Source organism: Bufo bufo, chromosome 6 (assembly GCF_905171765.1).
Source record: "Bufo bufo chromosome 6, aBufBuf1.1, whole genome shotgun sequence".
NCBI lineage: Eukaryota > Metazoa > Chordata > Amphibia > Anura > Bufonidae > Bufo > Bufo bufo.
In genome coordinates this window covers 278,183,598-278,190,385 of record NC_053394.1, presented here as the reverse complement: position 1 = coordinate 278,190,385, position 6,788 = coordinate 278,183,598, and the positions used below count along the sequence as shown (strand labels likewise).

Genomic DNA, 6,788 nt, shown 5'->3' with positions numbered 1-6,788 from the left:
GGCAGAGAGCTCCAGTCCGACTCAGACGCCAGCAAGGTGGAGGTGGAGTACTGGTTTGGGCTGGTATCATCAAAGATGAGCTTGTGGGGCTTTTTCGGGTTGAGGATGGAGTCAAGCTCAACTCCCAGTCCTACTGCCAGTTTCTGGAAGACACCTTCTTCAAGCAGTGGTACAGGAAGAAGTCTGCATCCTTCAAGAAAAACATGATTTTCATGCAGGACAATGCTCCATCACACGCGTCCAAGTACTCCACAGCATGGCTGGCAAGAAAGGGTATAAAAGAAGAAAATCTAATGACATGGCCTCCTTGTTCACCTGATCTGAACCCCATTGAGAACCTGTGGTCCATCATCAAATGTGAGATTTACAAGGAGGGAAAACAGTACACCTCTCTGAACAGTGTCTGGGAGGCTGTGGTTGCTGCTGCACGCAATGTTGATGGTGAACAGATCAAAACACTGACAGAATCCAAGGATGGCAGGCTTTTGAGTGTCCTTGCAAAGAAAGATGGCTATATTGGTCACTGATTTGTTTTTGTTTTGTTTTTGAATGTCAGAAATGTATATTTGTGAATGTTGAGATGTTATATTGGTTTCACTGGTAAAAATAAATAATTGAAATGGGTATATATTTGTTTTTTGTTAAGTTGCCTAATAATTATGCACAGTAATAGTCACCTGCACACACAGATATCCCCCTAAAATAGCTAAAACTAAAAACAAACTAAAAACTACTTCCAAAAATATTCCGCTTTGATATTAATGAGTTTTTTGGGTTCATTGAGAACATGGTTGTTGTTCAATAATAAAATTAATCCTCAAAAATACAACTTGCCTAATAATTCTGCACTCCCTGTATTATCGAGTTTTAATCATGTATTGAGTATTATAGTTGGAGTATTTACTCACACTCTTGATCTTGAATAAACAGTTATATAATTTTCTCCAGAAGGTGGTGTGCCTGCTCTTTTTCCTTGTTATATTCTCTTACCTTTAACTGGGTCGGTGACCCAGCGAGCAGTGAACCTTTCCATCTAGGTGTTGAGCCTCCCTACTTGACGTTTTTAAAGATAATATAAAATGCTAATTCTGGTTGCCAAGTATTCAGAGACCACTGAGGAAGGGAGAGTGAATCTACCCGAAACGCGTATGGTGAAAGAAGTGATGTACCTGCATTGAAAAGCCTCCGATAATACTTTATGGCCATACAGAAGAAAATTTCTACAGTAAAGGATCAACTATTCTTATCATCGAAAGCTGCACCGAAGGAAATTGCGGAACAGAGTGGCAACTCCCGCGATCTTTGGAACTCCCTCAAAATTCAAACCAGCTTGCTGTATGGAGCGACTGAATAAGCCGGCAAACATTTAGGGCTCTTTCACACTTGCGTTATTGTCTTCCGGCATAGAGTTCCGTCGTCGGGACTCTATGCCGGAAGAATACTGATCAGGATTATCCTAATGCATTCTGAATGGAGAGTAATCCGTTCAGGATGCATCAGGATGTCTTCAGTTCCGGTACGGAACGTTTTTTGGCCGGAGAAAATACCGCAGCATGCTGCGCTTTTTGCTCCGGCCAAAAATCCTGAAGACTTGCCGCAAGGCCGGATCCGGGATCAATGCCCATTGAAAGGCATTGATCCGGATCCGGCCTTAAGCTAAACGTCGTTTCGGCGCATTGCCGGACCCGACGTTTAGCTTTTTCTGAATAGTTACCATGGCTACCGGGACGCTAAAGTCCTGACAGCCATGGTAAGTGTAGCGGGGAGCAGGGGAGCAGCATACTTACCGTCCGTGCGGCTCCCCGGGCGCTCCAGAGTGACGTCAGGGCGCCCCAAGCGCATGGATCACGTGATCACATGGATCACGTCATCCATGCGCATGGGGCGCTCTGACGTCATTCTGGAGCGCCCGGGGAGCCGCACGGACTGTAAGTATACCGCTCCCCCGCTCCCCGCTCCTACTATGGCAACCAGGACTTTAATAGCGTCCTGGGTGCCATAGTAACACTGAAAGCATTTGGAAGACGGTTCCGTCTTCAAATGCTTTCAGTACACTTGCGTTGTTACGGATCCGGCAGGCACCTCCGGCAACGGAAGTGCATGCCGGATCCCAACAACGCAAGTGTGAAAGAGGCCTTAAAGCTCCATTGAAGCAATAGGGAGATAGAAGACGCTAGACGGTAAGCCAAATATCGATTTAAAGTTTTCTTTGATTTAAAGCTTATATCGACCTCAAAAGGATATGCAATAAGAGACTTTTCACATTATCAGGATTCCTGTGGACACTTTATGAACATATTGCGCTCCCAGTGAATACACTTACAACATTTTCAGTGACATTCAGTTTCTCAAATTGGGATAGAGCTCTAGAAGAAAATACTCCCTCTTTCCCAAACAACAGCATATACTTGAAGTTTTTGGTGTGATATATATTATTGAATTTATCGACACTATTGAGTGGTATCGAATATTCTATCGAATATTTTAACATTGAATTTTCTACCATTAAAATTATCGTATATTTTTATCGAATATATTTTTATCGATTATAGTATCGATTTTATCTACCATAATATATGTGATTGTAATGTTGTATATTATTGCTACATTGTTCTTATACATTTTATAACTTGTATTTTATGAGGATTTAATAAATATTTTCTGCATATGTCAATTTGGTTGCCAAGTGTAGGAGTGCTCGCTCATTTTCCTATTACTACATTTGCCTTTTAAGAGAGGGTGGGGTGATTTCCTCTATATGAGCTTGTAGCACCATACCTTAACTACTTGCTAGTGAGCCACCACAACCTACCACTATTTTCAAATTTGGACAATTAAAGCTAAAGACACTATGGAATCAACATTTACAGCCTGTCAACCCACACGGCCACCACGTCGTTCTCCTCTGTGCCTACCACCACGCCCTCTTGGTTGCTCTATCTCCTGCCGATACCACAATCAATTGGGAGCTTTCCTAGACAAATGTAAAAAAAATATAATATCAACAACCACATTGACCAAGTTGACATAAAACAGGGTAGGGTATACACAGCATTATGTAGCATTTACTATACAGGGAACTAACTGCATACAGTTATAATGTTGTCCCTGGAACACCAGCAGGGCTGCAAAAATTAGACATTTGATACTTTTAAATGAGTGACCAGTTGCACATGTGTGTGTGTTTGTCACGAGGGTATCAAGAGCCACGTATGACTCCGTTATACCCGGGGTCAGGAGGTCGCAGCGGGTGGCTGTGCGCTCTATATCTAAAGATCACGTTGTTTCTTAGTGATTGTTTTCTGTGTTTGCCTTGCTATCCTTTTTGTCTCAATCAGGGATCCGTAGCTTCTCCTCCTTAGCTGTTTCTTGTCTGCCACTCCCAACCTCCTTATATTCTCCCCTCACACTTCTCTAGTTGCCAGTTATAGAGCTTCCTGCCTGGACATCTATACTGACCCACTGGAGTTGTGAATCCTGGTTGTCGTTCCAGAGTGCTACCCTCCGGATCCCTGTTGGGCTTCTTGTTGTCTCCTGTTGTCGCCCACCTGGGATTATATGTTGAGTTTGTATTGTCTGTCCTTCCCTTGGTGTTTTCCTTTAGAGCTAGTGGTGCGGACTAGTGTTCCCACCGCCCTGTTCACTATCTAGGGCTCAGCTTAGGGAAAGCCAGGGCTTTAGGCACGTGATCGGCGTACGGGTGAGGAACGCGTCTAGGGACGTCAGGGCAGCCAGGTGCCAGCCGCTAGGTGAGTCAGGGGTCACCACCTTCCCTCTCACTTGGGCAGGGCCTTCCTTGTTCCCTCCCTCTGCGTCACGTATGTGATAGTCACGCCCACCGTGATAGTGTTCTACATTTATTGTAGTGTAAGTGCCCAAGATAGGCAAGAACATTGTTTTTCAAATTCCAGGATTACCATAATGGAGTGACAATATGGGCTAACATGGTATACGGTCATGGCTAAATAAATAACGGAGCAGCAGTGGTACTGTGGCACACATTGTCCGGATTGCTAGAGCTGACAACAAAGAACGGGCCACACTATGATAGCAAAACACTATCATGTGCCTTTTATATTATGAAAAGTGTTGTGGGAACAAGTTTTTAAAATGTAATGTAGATAAGTTTCCATTCCTAACCACAAACACTTACCAATTCGGTTTCCGGAGCATGCTCCACTTGTCCCATCCCTTCTTCTCCAGCTCCTGCATGTGGTGAACCATCCTGACAAATAAGACAATATTTAATGATAGTGTACCAAATAGTGAATTTTTTAAGCCAAACTTAAAGTATTAGCCAAAACATTATAGAAAACTTACCGAGCCTAAAAATTGTGGTTGATTCCTGGGGGAGAGCTCTGGGATGGAGGGGTTTCCAAGCATTTTTACACTTAAAAACGCATTACAAAACAGAAAGCAGAACGAAAAACACATTAATACAATCCGTTCTGCTCTGTGTCACGTAGGCTTACATTATGTTGGGACTTTGGTCTCCGTTATAAATAACGGATCCGTCACGGAAATGACCATAACAGAAGCAAACGGAAACCTTTCCGTTACCATAGACAGTAATGTAATTTAAAACTGATCCGTTTCTTTGCGTTATTTGGCATCAAATAACGGAAAGATCAAACGGAATGTATAACGTTGATGTGAACCCACCCTTACTTATTTATAAAAGAACGTGAAGCACCACAAAATCAGTAGTATCAGGCCCCAATATTACTCCAGAATCAAGGATGAATGGATTTACTTATGTATAAAAGAAAGTGAACACCTCAAAACCAGTAGTATCAGGCCGCAATTTCCCCCCAATAACAGAATGAAGAATTAATGGAATTACTTATGCATAAAAGAATGTGAACAACCTAAAATCAATAGTATTAAAACACTTTTTAACCCCAGTTAGTGCAGCAAGGTGTAATAAAATAGCTTCTCTGTTAGACAATCTTTACACTGTTCAATTAGCCCCTGCTCTCTCCCTATAGTGTGGCTAATACCCCCCTATTATATCCCGACACTAACAATAAGCTGTCCCTGAACTGTTCAAAAGTAATATTTTGTAAATAACTTCTTTCCTCATCGCTGTCTCTAGTACGTAATGCACACGGCGATACCCTCTTTCTGCACTGTCCCTACAGTTTAGGTTACAAGCCTTCACACTGAGATTGGGCCACCAAGTGGGATGAATATGATTAGGCAGAGTGCCCTGGGTATACCTGATTTATTGCAATTCGTGAATAATTAATTTGTAACTAATCAAATTTCTTGTCCAAGTTCGGAGAATCTGACATAATCTCTACCTGTAATACTCACCACTGTGGTGAGAAGATATGAAAAAAATATATATATTACCAGATAACCCCTTTAATTGTTGCAGATTCCAAACTGCATAAAACCTGGTAAAATCACTGGGGATGTGTAATGGATTAGTTTCCTAGCATGTGAGGACCCATTAATGCAATGAACAAACATTACTTTCCAAACTTTAATCAGGTGTATGGAAAGCAAAGTTATGTTGCCAAAAGGTACAAATGTAGCAGGGTTAACACACAAACTCTTAACACAAATTTCTTAACTCATCGTTTTATCTTGAAACAAAAGCCATTGAAAAGCAATTGAAGTTTGCTTAACGCATTTAGTTTAGATAACACGTCTCATAAACCATGTGTGTTAACTCTACTACATCTGTATACAGCATTTTTATTTTATTTTTTTGCAAAACCAGTGTGAATAAAAGTCTCAAAGTGAATCTTACAGGATGTGTCACATTCTTGTACTTGAGATGGGATCTTGGTTACTTTTTTTTCTTCGTTTGTGTGGCACAATGTTATACCTAATTGCAATTTCTCTCCCACCCAAGTGAGTCTTGATTTCACTCCATCTGTAACTTCAGGAGTGCATACTCAGAGTCAAACCTACTGCAGTTCTCTAGAGAACAGCACTGAGTAATTCTCAATTCTTTCTTTCTCTCACGACTGAATCTCTCTTCCATCAGCCATGCTTTAGCTAGTGCACATTTCTCAGTCCCCTGTGGATCTATATCTCTAGGCTGCTTGCTTGCTGTCACGTTATACACACTTCTTGCTTGTTCTGCCATTTTCTGCTGTCACAATGCTACTTAATTGTCCCTTTCAAGAGGAAGATTTTTTTTTCTCACTGGGTAAACAACTGGAAACTGCAGAAGGGTGGAGAGAAGGTGTAAACTAAATCTGCTCATCCTATAAAACATAAGGAAACCCAGCGATAAGTATAATACTTACCATTTACAGAACAAAGGCACAGCTTGTCTTTCAACAGTCTTTCATCAACTTTATGCTATTCTCATGGAGGGCAGCTTAAAGTGGTGACAGACACACTGATTTTATCAGTGTCCCTCATAAGCGAATTATCACATACCATAAGCCAGTATTCTCTGCTCCGCACTGATGAGGGGCAATCACCCCGAAACAGCTGTCTGCAGATGAAGTGCTGGCTTATTTAATATCCTAGTCATGTCTCAAGGCCTATTCAAAGGTTCAAACATTGACTTATTGGATAGCTCCCTTACATCTGGTGGAATTAGGGGCAGAGCTTGTTGAGAGCTCATTTGCATCCCTTTCTTCCCCAAATTTGAGAGGAGCATGTATGGCCTATAAGTCTCCTCACACCGATTTAAAGGGATTCTGTCATGAGATTTGAGGCCTATAACCTAAACATATGGCCAGGTCCCTACTAATATCCTGAATCCGAAACTGACCTTATTAAATGTGCCTGTGGCTCTATTAGCATATAAAACAGGTTTTTAT

At 41.7% G+C, this 6,788-nt stretch overlaps 1 long non-coding RNA gene across 1 annotated transcript; it reads right to left on the bottom strand.

The window, feature by feature from the left end:
* Nucleotides 1-293: 293 nt before the first annotated feature.
* LOC121003340 lies at nt 294-6,533 on the bottom strand. Its single transcript, XR_005779467.1, has 3 exons — nt 6,400-6,533; nt 3,456-3,462; nt 294-306 (listed from the first exon to the last, which is right to left on the bottom strand). It is a non-coding gene; the product is annotated as an uncharacterized LOC121003340 (long non-coding RNA).
* Nucleotides 6,534-6,788: the final 255 nt, after the last annotated feature.